General features: G+C 35.9%; 1 protein-coding gene across 4 annotated transcripts in view; it reads right to left on the bottom strand.

The window, feature by feature from the left end:
- NLGN4X (neuroligin 4 X-linked) overlaps positions 1 to 16,312 on the bottom strand; it is a 189,659-nt gene that overhangs the window by 143,327 nt on the left and 30,020 nt on the right. For 3 of the 4 annotated variants that reach the window (XM_054188404.1, XM_054188401.1, XM_054188402.1), the window contains exon 2: positions 15,723 to 15,806. The gene's annotated coding sequence lies outside the window, so the exon portion shown is untranslated. Of the gene's footprint in view, positions 1 to 6,083; positions 6,113 to 15,722; positions 15,807 to 16,312 lie in introns of all 4 variants that reach the window. The other variant, XM_054188403.1, reaches the window with a different exon arrangement.

The raw sequence follows: 16,312 nt of genomic DNA on the forward strand, positions 1-16,312 counted from the left end.
AAATCTAAATTTTTTTTTTTACACAAAGTAGCAAGAAGATACAATTTTTTACACAAAGTAGCAAGAAGTAACAAAGAATAATTCCATACACACACAAGCTTGAAAAAGATGTCTCTATATCAGTTACTTTAGTTTTGGGCTGGTTTTTTTAATCATTATTTTTTCATCTTTATCTATTTGTTGCCAAAATGAGCAGGAGGAAAAGAACAGAAAGCTAGGCTGGGATGGGAAAAGAAAAGGTGATTCACAGGTGATTTTCTATTCAGTCAAAAACTTCTTCCATTTCCAACCCTACTCTCCCCAAATGATAAAAATCAGATCATCTTTCATGGTCTTTTAACAATTGCAAAAGAAATCTCAGAATTACTAAGTGAATGCTTTTCTCTTAAGTAAAAAAATAAAATAAATTTCTCAAAATGATCTGCATGACAGCCCCTATCATTCTACTACATGCATAAGTTCAAAGCCATCTCACATTTAGTTAATTATATTTTCTGGCATCGAAGGCTTTTCAGAACCCTAACATAATATATCATATTTGCTTTGCAGTGTGTAGAACCAGTATCCAAGTAGAAAAGGAAAGCCAACAACAAAGTAGAAATTGTCATTTCTCCTCCTGCTCATCCTTCCACTCCCATTATTGGAAAGTTTCCATCTTTGCCTAGCATAATGAAAAGGCACCTCCTCTACTTTGGACGCAACACTAAAGCTTATCATTATCTCACTAACTTTGTGTGAAAAAGTTAGGTATTCTATCTAAACCAGAAGTGTACACTTCAGGCAGCAATTCTTCCTATTGTAATATAGGTATTTGATATTAAATATCAGTTGAAGCCAACCACTATGAAAACATCCTTAATATTATGTTTAAGGAGCTCAAGTCATTAGTCTAGATTAGACAGCTAACTGTCCCATAGCTGAAGTACAGTAAGATGATTCCTTCTCTCACCTCTTATCAATATATACAGAATTAACTCTGTAATCATGATGGATACACAAAGTTAAGAAACTCATAATTTTCCTGTTAGTTTGTCATGGTTTCAGTTGGGATGGATTTAACTTTCTTGCTAGTAGTTGTTGTGGGGCTATGTTTTGGATTCGGGATGAGAGCGGTGTTGATAGTGCACTGGTGGTTTTGGTTGTTGCTAAGCAATCAAGGCCTTTTCTGCTCCTCACACTGCCCCACCGGCGAGTAGGCTGGGAGTACATAAAACACTGGGAGGAGACACAGCTGGGACAGCTGATCCCAACTGACCAAAGGGGTACTCTGTACCATATGATGTCATGCTCAGTATAGACAGCTGGGGAAAGAAGAAGGAAGGGAGGGACATTCGTAGTTATGGCATTTGTCTTCCCAAGAAACCGTTAGGCATGATGGAGCCCTGCTTTGCTGGTGATGGCTGAACACCTGCCTGCCGATGGGAAGCAGTGAATTAATTTCTTGTTTAGTCTTGCTTGCATGCACAGTTTTTGCTTTACTTATTAAACATTCTTTAACTCAACCCACTAGTTTTCTCACTTTTACTCTTCTGATTCTCTCCCTCATCCCACTGAGGGGAGTGTAAGCAAGCAGCTGTGTGGTCCGAGTTGTTTGCTGGGGTTAAACCACACCAACTTTCATATGTGAACCAAGTTCTCATGGCTAAAATCAGGAAGAACATATTCTGCTATGAGTTTCTAATAGATTTTGTCTGTTCTTTCACTAGTTCTGCTGATGGTTGGTTAAAGATAATGCAGATGACTGGTAAAAAAATCAATATACAGGATTTAGGATAAAGTTCAGGTATTTTCTTGCCTACAGTTAAATTCCTTTTTTCCTGCATTTATTATTATTATTATTATTCCCATAGCCTGTGTTATTTTGAAAACTCTGCTGCATGCTGTCTTCCTTGAACCAAAATCATATCTCAGTGAACACGTTTATCCATTTTCACCTAACATTATTCTTTACTAACATAGAGCTGATAGGTTTGAGGAAAAAGAGTATTATGTTAGAAATGTATGGTTGTTTTCCTTCTGTCTCTCAACTTGATAGAAAATAAATTTCCTATGACTTTTTTGATGCAACGAGTACTATTTATGAATGACTTTCTAACAGGACCCATGCAACACTATGATTACTGTATTATTTAGCACACTCTACCTGTTTTCGCAAGACTGCAAAACTACATGGGCACTTTAAAAATTGCAAACAGATAGAGAAATGGACCATATGATTTTTCACAGATTTCTTTTACCATTTAACACATACATACAGCAATACTCTAACTGCAGTGTAGATTCATACATGGTATAAATTTCTTGTCATAGTTGAAAAAAGAGAACAGCAGAAGGTAAGCAAATCCACTAGCACCTTTCATAATGAGGAGAAATAACTTTAAACATATGATTTTGTGACAGAACATCATGCCCCAGTACCTTTCCAAGACCTGCCTTATTCTTGTTCTCTCCTGCTTGAAAATGTGTCATCTTATAAAACTGTCTTCCATCCTTTTCCTCTTTTGCACGTGACCTTCTCAGTCCCCTGTCTAATTCTAAAATCTTTCTCAGAGACTGTACACCACTAGCTTGTGCTTTTCTATAAAACATAATTCTTTCCTATGGATCTTTTTTTCTCCCTAGTCATTTGTTTCTAACTTCCCTTTGTCTTTTTGTACATATATGTAAGATATATAGAGAAAGATACATGCCTATCAATTCAGTCATTGTCAAATCAATTTTTATTTTGTAAAGGGAATTTATTTCATTTATTTTGTAAAGGATTTCTGGTTTTCTTTTTCTTTTTTTTACCCTTTTTTTCTTTTATCTTATCCATATGGGATGATATTGCAGAAAAAATAGAGTACAAGATAATTTGCAGATGCCAAGTTAACTAGGAAGTTAACTAGGATCTATTTTTTCCTGCCCTTGGTCAACAGATTTAGGTCAAGATTCAAAAAAGTATACCTTGTCACATGTAAGGAGCTATGCCTTCCTGCGTGCTTCTACTATATCATCTTAAGAAATCTCACTAATAAAACATAATACCAACCAAAAATATCTATGACAAACTAATGCAGTCAATTAATAGAACAGATGGAGGTCAGGGCAAACAATTAAATCCCTTTGACAGTGGAGAAGATTATTCTACCTCATATTGGAGATATGTCAGTAATTCCCGTCTGATCTGACTTACACTTTTATTCTTCAAAATAATTCCTTCCATAATGCCTTATTTGGCATGAGAGAGAAAGATTCGTCATCTAAAGGTCTTGCTGACTGCTGTGTATAATTTTTTTTTTTTAAAGTGGTGGGAAAGTGCACATACGTTTTATCAGCAGTATTTTTACTGATTCCTAGAACAAGAAAATAAAATATCCTTTTTGGTTTTGTTTAGACAGCTGCTACTCTCCTTGAAGTCTGTTCCTAAAAAGGATGATATAACTATCACCTTGGCAAGTTGCTAACCACTTTCTTTTTGGAATTTAATATTGTTTCCCATATGCATGGGAGATAACCATCCAGGAGTCCTGATTCATTATTTCTCTGGCTCTGATTTCCTGGCATATTGAAATCTTATAACAATTACAGTATATTTGTAACAATTATCTTCCCTAAATTCTTGCACCAAGATAGTTGTATTTCTGGATGTCAGATTTGCACTGATAATACTAAAAACTGTAAGTGCTGTTGTCATATTCTGACAATATCGATTACATACTTCATATTTCAAACAAAAAGGTTTGCACAACCAGAAACTTTGAGTTATTTCTTTGCTTCTTTTTTTTTCCCCCTGATTTCGATGATTTCCTGCCTTTACATTTTAAACGCTAAACCATAAACAACCTTAGGTAAAAATTGTTCAGCTAAGGATTTAAGTGAAATTATCAGATAATTTTTCACAAAAAAAACCTCTGCATCAAACTAACACCATTTTGTTTTTAACTACAGATCATTTGGGAAAAAAAAGTCTGATGTTTCATTCCAGAACACCATAATCATAAGAAGCACAAATCTTTTGATAACTCTTCAACTCTTTTTAAAAAAATTAACTCATAACATACTATGGTAATATTTCAAAGGTAACAAGCTCAGAACCCTGTTGCACTAATACTATGCTAATATTTAAAAGAACTGAAAAGTCTACAAGACACTGAAGCTGCCAAGATAGTTCACTATGTAACACTTTTGTCCAAATAAACTGCTATTTTCTTTAAAAGTAGATATATGTTCACATGCAATAAATAGTATGTTTTACTCACGATTAGGTTATTATAGTAACTAGAAACAATAGTCACATGAATATTGTTGTTAACAAACAATAGCCTTCCAATTGGTTTGTTGAATACCTATGTTATCTTACAATAATTCAGTATCAGACAGTTCTTAAAATAAAATGTCATTGAAACAAGCCAATAAACTACAATTCCAATGAAAAAAAAAAAAAAAGAGCTTCCCCAAGGATAGCTTGCATTTTCAAAGCAAATTGACATGGAAATAGAGCATTTAAAATAAATCTTTTGGAAACTAAATTACAGCTAAATCAAAGTTCATTTGTGATCAGTTTATGCTGTGATATGATTTTAATTAACATGCATTGCAGAATAGAAAAATTTCTTTATAAGTTTTATTGTATTTATAAGATTCCCAATTTTAATAATTTTCCTAACAGATCTTCATAATTCTGTCGAGTCCTGAATTTGAGATTTGGGTTTTGGTTTGGTTGTTGGGTTTTGTTTTTTTTTTTTTAAATTCTCTAAAATCAACAGAACTAAGGTACTCGGAGCAGAATAACATTAATTTCATATGTACAGATAACTTAACTTCCTTCCAATTAAATTGCCCTAATCTTGGCAATGTGCATGCACTCACTTTGCAAAAAGCATCCCAGTGTAAAAGGACAGGAAAGCCATTACATGAGTTTTGATAGCTATCAGATCACCTTCAGAAAAGCAAACCTGGACATGGAGATAACTAGATAACTTTTGATTTTTAAAAAACCCTCTTTTTTGTTCCTTGAATTAAGAATCTATAATACAGTGCAAATGTTTTTCTATGCAGTGAAAATTAACTGGTAACTTTAATTGGAAATTAGCTACAGTAATAGTTATTTTCTGTTATACCACTCATTACAAAGTAGGTGTGCTTCATTTGCCTACTCATGTGTTACATCTGGGAGCTCTTTCTATTGTTTTCTTGGATTTACATTTCAGTTCCTTCTATGTGTATGTGTATCTTTTTTGGAGGGATGCATGCAAAATGGAAAAATAGTTTTTAGAGCTTTACGCAAAGCTTTCTGTATTTTATATTGAAAAATATTAATAAATTAGAACTATCTACAATGAAAGAAGGGAATTCAGATTATTGAAACACTTTAGTAATATTTCATAATTAAGAAAAAGTTATGCTCTTTGCAAGGGTTCTTGCTCTGTAACTTTACATGCAAAAGCTATTAATCTTAAAGGCTATATACAAGAAGTCCAAATACACTTCTTTTAGTCTAACATCCTATTTTGGTAACATTATTCAAGTAACAGTAGACTGCAACTCAGTGTAACAGTTAGATTATTCATTATTCATAGATAATTTTCAAGGATTTGCATTTCATCTTTACGAACCAAATTCATGACATGTGTCTACCCATAAGTAGTTACAGTGATATGACACAGCATAGGAAATATCACCTATGTACCTTTAAAGTAAAGCACAAATGATAGAAGCAACACAATTTTTCAGTACAATTAACTCCACTGACTGCAAACTACATTAGAATTAAATGGGTGGTTTAGTTCCAGATAAAAGAGCTTTGTTTCCACCATGGAGAGCAAAAACACAATTTTAATACATATTTAGTTGCTGATTATTAATTTCTTACACCAAAAAAAAGTTGCAGATCTTTAAGATTATAACTAAGCACCAAATTCTGTCAGTTATTTGCTAAAGTCATATTAAAACATAAAAATTTATGCTGGTTTTGCTAATATTGTGTGAATAGTTGTGTAAGCTTTAAATCCATGCTCATGCTGTGAGCACAGATGGGCAAATCTCCATCACTATTGATGCAGCTGCAACCAGGTGAAAAAACAAACAGTATTAGTTCATACCTGTTCAGGAGTAGTAGAGTCTACAATGCCTGAAAACAGATGGAATCTGAATTTTACTTGACCTGAATAGTTTCCACTACATACAAATAATTCTGAACTTTTATATCAAGCAGTGGATAACAATATTACCATACTTCTGTTGTGTTCCCTTTCTTTGGCTTTTTCCTTGGGAAAGAACAACGGAATGCAAAGCAGTATATATGAAATAAAATGTATTTTTTTGATAATGAATCTTGTAGAAAGAGTATTTTAGATAATTTTGGCTCCCATATTTAAGATTCAATAGAAAAATATGGTATATATTTGTTTTGTACATAATTTCAATAAAAAATCAAAACAAAATACTGCTGTAAAATGTACAATACCAGATATCTGGGTTTAAATTGGCATGCAATTAAAGCTAAATGTAATTTATATTCACATACACAAACAAACATATTTACCTTCAGAATCAAATAGTGGTTTACAGTTCTAAGATATTTCTACAAGCAGTTAGGCTTCCTGATGGCAAAAGCATTTTATCTTTTTCTTTTGAAAAAGAAAGAAATATGCCATCATCTTCCCTAGTCACTCAACAGCTGTGTCAATTTTGTTTTCAGGGCAGTGATTAGCGTAATTGTGGTGGATTACTTTCATTTGGCACAGAATAGAAATAATTCAGTATTTCTCATCATTAAAGAACTATGCTACATTGTTTCCCCAAGCTATGCAATACTAGGATTTTTTAAAGATACTTAATCAAATGAAGTACCCAGTACTTGTCAAAAACAAAACCCAGACTATTTTGCTCTCCTCCAGCCTTCTTTGCAACACCCACATTCCCAAATTCATTCCTAGCAGCATGGAACAAATCTGTCTCATTTTGTCAGCATTCACTTCACCTAGAAGACTAAGAAAACCTCAGAAGATCTCTTCAGTCCTCTGCTTCCCATGAAATGCACTTCCATGGGGCTGAGGTCACATCCAAAATATCCTGGGTATCGAACACAAGATTTATATTCCAAATGGTATCCAAATAGTCTTCATGTGACTTACTAGTTAACCTCAGAAGTGCACAAACTCACAGAGACCCTCTCTCTTGCATTGTAATACTCTCTGAGGTCCAGAGCCACAGAAAGTTCCAGGTAAATTTTTAGATGTAACACTCAAAATATCAGTAAATATTCTAGGCACCTGAAAAGCCCACTGAAACCACAATTTTATCTAGACACACAAAAATACACTTCTGTACCTGCCCAGATGTCCACCACCTCACACGTTTGTTCTCAGTTCAAAAACTAGGGGCAACTTTCCGTTTTTCAGTTCTAGATAGTAGGCACCTGTCTTTTTTCGCAAAATGAAGTAGTCTACCTGTGAGCTAGGGATTTAGAAATTTTAGTTAATGCAACCTAGATACATATCCAGAACATGGAAATACAGGTGTATAAGACAGAGTACGCAGCCCTTCTACACAGAGCTAGCAGATATGACACAGGACTTAAAGGACCCTCTGGAGGGGTGCTGGAAGTTTTATTCCTAAAACTGCACTAGAAGACCGTTTTTAAGAACCCAAACCTCTGCCAAAGAACCAAAAGCCTTAATTCTCATGATTTGTTTATCCTGTTTGATAAACAACCTTGAACCATGCCTAGCACACACATCCATGAAATTAGCTGAAAATAGCAATGAAAGTATTATTCAAGAGGTTTCAGCTTTATATAATTTCTTAAAAATTCAGAAATAAAAAAAACACCTTTGCGATTCTGTCATTACTGATTTTCCACCTATTTTATCCCAGTTCCAGTTAAAATGCTGAGCTGCCTATAGTGCTACCTGTAGTGCTATATGTGTGTTAAAACTAATCAGTTATGTATGTACTAGGCCATTTACTTTAATATTTTACTTTTTTCATAACCATGCATAGATAATTACTGTTTGTTATTATACAGACAAATCATAAAATCATAGACTGGTTTGTGTTGGAAGGGACCTTAAAGATCATCTAGTTCCAACCCCACTGCCATGGGCAGGGACACCTCCCACTAGACCAGGTTGCTCAAAGCCCCATCCAGCCTGGCCTTGAACACCTCCAGGGACGGGGCATCCGCAACTGCTCTGGGCAACCTGTTCCCGTGTGGTTGTGGTTTAACTCCAGCCAGCAGCTAAGCACCACGCAGCTGCTAGCTCACCACTCCCCTCCAGTGGGATGGGGAGGAGAATGGAAAGAAAAAAAAGTAAAACCTGTGGGCTTGTGGGTTGAGCTAAAAACACTTTAAGAGTACATCAAAGGAAGAGATTAATAATAATAATAATAATAGTAATAATAATAATATACAAAACAAGTGATACACAATACAATTGTTCAACACCTGCTGACCGATGCCCAGCCCATCCCTGAGCAGTGATCACCCTTCCCTGGCCAACTACCGCCAGTTTATATACTAAGCATGATGTCATATGGTATGGAATATCCCTTCGGCAAGTTTGGGTCAGCTGTCCTGGTTATGCTCCCTCCCAGCTTCTTGTGCACCTCCTCGCTGGCAGAGCATGGAAAGCTGAAAAGTCCTGGACTTTGTATAAGAACTACTTAGCAACTTGCTACTTAGCAAGTAAAACATCAGAGTGTTATCGTTATTCTCATACTAAATCCAAAACACAGCACTATACCAACTACTAGGAGAAAAATTACTTCTATTCCAGCTGAAACCAGGACACACAGTCTCACCACCATCATTGTATAAAACTTCTTCCTTATGTCCAATCTAAACCTACCCTCTTTCAGTTTAAAACCATTGCCCCTTGTCCTGTCAGTAGGCCCTGGTAAAAAGTCTCTGCACATTCTTATGAGCTTCCTTTAGGAAAGGCCACAGTGAGGTCTCCCTGAAGCCTTCTCTTCTCTAGTGTGAACAACCTCAAGTCTCTCAGCCTTTCTTTACAGGGGAGTTGTTCCACCCTCTGATCACCTTTGTGGCCATCCTCTGGACCCACTCAAGAAGGTTCATGCCTTTCTTGTGCTAGAGACACCAGAGTTGGATACAGTAATCCAGGTGGGGTCTCATGAAAGCAGAGTAGAGGCAGGGGAAACTACCCCCCTCGACCTGCTGGAAATGCTTCTTTTCATGTGTCCCAGGATATGACTGGCTTCCTGGACTGCAAGTGCACATCACTGGCACATATTCATTTTTTCATCCACTAGTATTGGCAAGTCCTTGTATGCAAGGCTGCTCTCAATCCATTCATCCTCCAGTCTGTACTGATAGCGAGGATTGCCACAACACAGATGCAGGACCTTGCACTTGGCCTTGTTGTACTTCATGAGGTTCTCATGGTCCCACTTCTCAAGCCTGTCAAGGTCTCCCTGGATGGCATCTCTTCATTGAAGCGAATCAATTACACCATTATCTTGGTGTCATTCACAGGCTTGCTGAGGGTGTACTCATTCCCCCATCCATGTCATTGAAGAAGACAATAAACAGTACTGTTTCAGTATGAACCCTTGAAGGACACCACTCATTACTGGTTTCCACCAGTAACCAATGTAACCCTTGGTTTCACAGCCTACATTATAGCCAGTATATGTAACAGATGATCTAGATGATCACAGAGATCATCTTCTGTCAGTTGTTTCTAAAAGCAACTTAAACTGCAGTGTGCAGAGCTCAAATTAAGTCATAGGGCTCCAGGAGCACACAAAATCTTCCTGTTACACTGAGCTATTCCTTTTATATAAATACTGAGGAAAGTCATTGCTGAATGGCTACTGGGAAGGTAGAGAGATATTTAGTAAAAGATGCAGATCATCTTCCCTTGCCATACTACTGAGTCATTCAAACAAACATAATATATCGTGGTCTTTTAGTTAATAATGAGGATGCAGTGTGTTTTGAACCTTGACAGGATGAGGACAATGGCTTACAGGTAATTGATTTACACTGAAACCTTATATTCAAAAGCCTTACTGTTCTTCGAAAAAAACCAACACTGATGTACTGATGTTTTCTGAAATCCTTTTTTTTTAAGAATTCAAAGTTCCCTGTAGAAACTGATGTAACACCGCTACTTGTTCTTCCGTACAATAGATTTAAATTATGAGTCACAGCGATAAAACATTTTCAAGTTCAAGCATTGCAGATAGTAGTAAAATTTGCACCCCGCTTCTTTGAGTTGAACATGACTCAACTTTAAAAATCACCGCTAATCAAATAAATGAGCTGCCTATGCAAAGCACAGTGGATTATTTTCTATTTCACAGAATCACAGAATCACACAGAATCACAGAATGGTTTGGGTTGGAAGGGACCTTAAAGATCATCTAGTTCCAACCCCCCTGCCATGGGCAGGGACACCTCCCACCAGACCAGGTTGCTCAAAGCGCCATCCAGCCTGGCCTTGAACACTTCCAGGGATGGGACACTGACAACTTCCCTGGGCAACCTGTTCCAGTGCCTCACCACCCTCACAGTAAAAAATTTCCTCCTGACATCTAATTCAAATCTCCCCTCTTTCAGTTTGAGGCTGTTACCCTGTGTCCTATCACTACACTCCCTGATAAAGAGTCCCTCCCCATCCTTCCTGTAGGCACCCTTTAGGTACTGGAAGGCCACTATAAGGTCTCCTTGGAGCCTTCTCTTCTCCAGGCTGAACAACCCCAACTCTCTCAGCTTGTCCTCATGGGAGAGGTGCTCCAGCCCTCTGATCATCTTCATGGCCCTCCACTGGACCCGCTCCAACAAGTCCATGTCCTTCTTGTGCTGAGGACTCCAGAGCTGGACACAGTACTCCAGGTGGGGTCTCACCAGAGCAGAGTAGGGGTGCAGAATCACCTCCCTCAACCTGCTGGCTACGCTTCTTTTGATGCAGCCCAGGATGCGGTTGGCTTTTTGGGCTGCAAGTGCACAGCTTACTTGCTTACTCATGATTCAGTGAACTCCCATTAGCCGTCCAGTCTGTATAACATGAAATTTCACAATTTTAACAGTTCTTCTTTGTTGTTGTACAGTGCTTTACACAATGTAATGTTCAAATTAATTTTCTGCAAAATCAATTGTATTTATGCAATTGTTACTTAGATAAGAATACTTCTTAAATATGTAAGGCAATCATGACTCATACTTTTATTTTCCAATGGACCTCACCACTGAAATTGCATTTTAACAAAAAAAAAAAAGTCATTAAAAAATTGTCAAACTATCTCCCGAATCTCCCGAAAACTTTTAGTAAAACTAATGATATTAGGTAAAAGTGTTAAAATTATTCAATTGCGTTGCCGCTTGAAAGTAAATTTAACGAACTGCGATATTTAGGTGTTTGTTATTTTATATTTGAATAATATTTGCAAATATTTCATATTCACATTTCTTATTTGGGTTCTGCAGAAATCCACATATTGGTGGAGATCATCAGAGTTTACCTACATTGAAGTACTTTCAGTCAGTCATACTGAAACACATAACCAAATATTGCAATAAAAAATGAATGGATACATCACTTACTTAGAATTCAAATGGAGGTAAGGAATCCTCTATATTCATTAAAGAATCTGAATATCTCTACTTTTAATGGCAAACACACCACAATATCAGTGATGCAATGAATTTGCTAAGGTTAGATTTACCAGTATCATTTCGAAGCAAAGCAACTGATGCAACTTAATTTAGATCAAATGAGCCACAGTTAACTACATCAGATTTAGGATTTCAGAATAGTCTTCCTGAATACAAATTTATCATAGAATCATAGAATTTCCTAGGTTGGAAGGGACCTTTCAGATCACCTAGTCCAACCATCAACATAACTCTTGACAAAAACCATCACTAAACCACATCTCTAAGCACTATGTCTACCCGTCTTCTAAATACCTCCAGGGATGGTGCTTCAACCACTTCCCTGGGCAGCCTGTTCCAATGTTTGATAACCCTTTCAGTGAAAAATTTTTTCCTAATATCCAGTCTAAACCTCCCCTGGCGCAACTTGAGGCCATTTCCTCTTGTCCTATCTCATGTTACTTGGGAGAAGACACCAACCCCCACCTCTCTACAGCCTCCTTTCAGGTAGTTGTAGAGAGCGATAAGGTCTCCCCTCAGCCTCCTTTTCTCCAGGATAAACAAACCCAGTTCTCTCAGCCGCTCCTCATAAGACTTATTCTCCAGACCCCTCACCAGCTTCATAGAAAGATATGGAACATCCTGCAGATGGAACATCCACATCTAGACAGACTCTGGTTAAATCCTGGTTAAATTCCCAGACAGTAGGTAATAACTCAATTTATACTATTTAAATATCTTGAAGAGGATGCAGTTTCCAATTTGGAAAGCTACTGAAATGTTGAGTATCAGCCTCAATTAATTCACATCACCAGAACATTAGTTCTGGGATGTTCAGCTGATAACTTCATTAGTTGATCCTGTTTATCAATTATGTTTCAATATGGAAAACACACCTGCTATCTTTCTAAAAGCAACAACTTAAAATTGAGTTCTTTCCTTCTTTCTGTTTCAAAACTGAGACAATTAGTGGGAAGAGTGTACATAGTGACACATAGACAATGTCAGCACAGCCTCTACATCATAGTATAGGTCTTAGGAGCCTACTTAATTCATAGATTTCAGTCCATGCTAATACTTCACCAAGAGAGAAAAAATGTGGGCAATATTTTTATTCCATCTAAGAGTGTAAAATACAGTGAGATTCTGAAAAGAAAACTAGAAATAAGAGTTGAAGGCCCTGCTTAACCGGAGGTTGGACTGCTCAGCTGAGCGCACTGCCATTTACAGCCATAAACCCTGAGAAGAGGAAGCAAACCAAAAATTCTGATCAACAGCACTGAATCACGAAAGCTGAAAAGTAGGCTGAGAAGAACTGACAGCTCTATGAATGAGAGTTATATTGTGCCCTGATTTTCCTCAGAGAATTAAGAACTGATCCATTTCCTAAAACTCCCAAGACTAGAGTTGGAACAATTTATTTCTGCCTTCTAATATGAAGGCTTTATTATTCCTTCACATTTGTTATCATAAATGATACAAGACAGAAGGCTTGATCAGAGTCTGAGAACATGATCAAGAATCTGACAGTATGTGGCTACATCAAAGAAACTACACAGCACCCCACAGACTACCACAGGGCTCCATCTGCACTCTCAGCTGTCAGGTCGGGATTTTAGAACAAAATTCCACCATTTAAACTAGCTTATATATGTGATGGAAGATCAAATTCTGAGGACGAAGCATAGGCCATTTGTTTGCTTTCATTTTTATTGCTATACTATTCACTGCCAACAAGCACTTTTTGCATACTCTAAACATAAATTGTCATTTTCTCTTCTTGAGAAAGATCATTCTGATCATTGGATTATGTGGAAGAATTTTAAATGGAGTTCTGGATGAGAATCACAGCAAGAAAAAAGTCAAAGTGATCAAAGCATGAGAATTTCTTTCTGCACTTCTCTTAAAGATAAGAGTACAATATACCAAAACTCACAGTTACAATCTGCCTGAGCTACTGTATCTAATTATATTTTTGAACCAACACTGACAAATGACACACACCATTCTCAGAGTTCTTCTGTTCATCCAAATGGATCCCTATTGTCTGCTGAAAATGCATCTTCGAAGTTAAGTTTGGCTTGGATGCTACACTTCCCTAAAAGCCTTCAGATCCATTTCAATTTGTCTCTTGAAAAAATTCTCATAGGAATATAACCTTCTTCCAGACAAAATAACAAATTCCTTAACATGTATTGCCATATTTCTGTTGTGTATTTTTTGAGAATCTTGGGGTTGGCACTTGAACATACATGTTTGTGGCTACATATAATTCAGAAAATTGTCAAGCAGAGAAGCTGAAATAAATTGGACGCAAATTTACAACTTCACTTTCTACTCTCCTTGGTTTTTTTATGCATAGTCCAATTATTGTTTCATGTGAACAAGGAAATTTTCAAAAGGCACAGCTGGCTTCTGATGTCCACTAACTTGCAGTGGGAGCTAAAAACCAGACATCAATAGGCTCTGTCTCACTTTTCTATTTAAATTTTGCTTGCTTCCCTTTCTTCTCCTTCTCCCTGACTTTCCCTCTGTGCATTGTGAAAAAGAACAAAATAAAATGCCGATAAAACAGTGAAAATTAAATCACACCATCCCTCAGTTTCCCCTCCAGACTCTCCCCAGCTTCTGTGGTTTATGTCAGTGTACAGTGATAGATCTTGAGACGAGACTTTCTCTCCCTTCTTGGAACGTGACTGTGGCTAATTCTACTGCAATACAACATAAATCTACCACAAATTGTTAGTTTCAAAGACATTAAGTGGTTATTTCAACTCTGAATACAGCTTTGTTTTCTTTATATCATCCTTGTATTCCTTGTATCAGTTACTTGCCTTTTTCCTGAAAAAATGTCACGACTTGTCTGAGGAGAGTAAGTAATTGAATCCTATGCATAGTATTCATGCATATGTGTACTATTCACTATAGTTACCATTAAGAGTTCAGCTATGATCATGATCAGCATGGATGCTAAACTATTAAACAGGCTTCTGTTCATAAAATGTTTTTCATTCAATTACATTTAAATTGCTACAAAATGGAATAAACATGATTCAATGATGCAAAAATCACAGGAGTTTTCAAAGCTGTTATTTTCTTTGTCTGATTTTTACACTTCACATAGTGGTACCCTCAGATCTCATAACTAACCTGTCATACTTTGAATTTTTTCTTATTCACAACTTTATTATCACATCACATATATTACTATTCCTTCTCCTTGAATTTAGGACCCAATGATAACACTGAAATTGAAACATCATTGTACCGCATCTAGCACAGTGATTACAGAAAGTCACATCTGCTTCAAAGTTCATAGAGCATATAAAGTGAGAAAGAAGAACTACGCGTCAGAGATACTTTTCTGGTCATTTGTACATGTCTTTCCCTTCTCATTAATCAATGCGTTAGGCACAGTATGAAGGAACGGTAATTAGTTTATTCTAAGATTTTTTTATAAATGGGATATATATTCTCACACAGATTTTTAAACTAAACCCTTGTCACATATTTCATATTGATATCATACAAATGTTTATATATGTGTATATATATACACATATATCTATATATATGTGTGTCTGTGTGTACGCTATGTATTAAAGTATGTTCTCTCATATTTTCCTAATAAAACGAGAGGAAAAGATTTTTATGGTCACAATATGAAATAGTAACCAAGCCCCTTTATTTATATGGCCCCATAAGAACTTTGGAACCCAACCTTGTTTTGCAAACTGAAGACTGTCAGCTCTATCTGGTACAGTGTGTCCGGGAAAACCCAAACCTTACTCAGTAGCAGTGCCACATTAGCCAGGTTTAATCGCGTATCTTTTAACTACAAACTGATTGGTATCAGTCCATATTTACAGAACTGAAAAATAGTAAAAATTCATGCTTATCATGAATAAGCACATAAACAGCATTAATGTTTAGAATGGATTTTATTCTATGTCTCATTGTATGAACACATGGCAAACAAGCATTGTAATCGGACGTATACATTGCAAAGATATATTTCAAACACATTTAAGAACACCAGCAATAGAGATTTGCTCTCATTTCTTTTATATATTTTTGCAGAAAACAGAATTGTTCTGAAGATACTTTTAGTACTTACCACTGTGTCGTATTTTTGAGAACGCTTCAGAATTCCCCCATAGGAGGCAGCATGATTTCATTTCAGATATAGCAGAAGTTTTTCCTGTTAGGAGGAAATATATAGTGCTCTTATTTTAAAAGTTATTTAAAAGTTATTTATTAAATCATAATAAATAATCATAATACTAATCATAATACTAATACCCAGAGAATAAATACATACATTAATCATAGTGTATTGGCTTCTGTTATAAAAAATATTAGTAATATTTTTTCTTTGCAGATTGATCACTGCTACAAAAATATGATTTTTTTTATAACTATACACCACAAAAGTATATATTTTGTGGAAAAAAAGCTAAGGCAAGCACTTAAAAATAAAAAATAAAAAAAAATCACCACAAAATCTTGGGGTTTAGTATTTTTTTGTTATTCCTATACCAATTATTTCTCTAAATATATATTATACATATTAAAATATAAAATATAAAAAATATAATATGAAAATATATTAAAATATAAATATTCACATATTTTTAAAAAGCTATTTGACTATTATTTTTCTTTCCTATGTGTAATTCAAAACTGTAGCTTATACTTCAAATGACA

This window comes from Rissa tridactyla, chromosome 1 (genome assembly GCF_028500815.1).
Source record: "Rissa tridactyla isolate bRisTri1 chromosome 1, bRisTri1.patW.cur.20221130, whole genome shotgun sequence".
NCBI classification, from domain to species: Eukaryota; Metazoa; Chordata; class Aves; order Charadriiformes; family Laridae; genus Rissa; species Rissa tridactyla.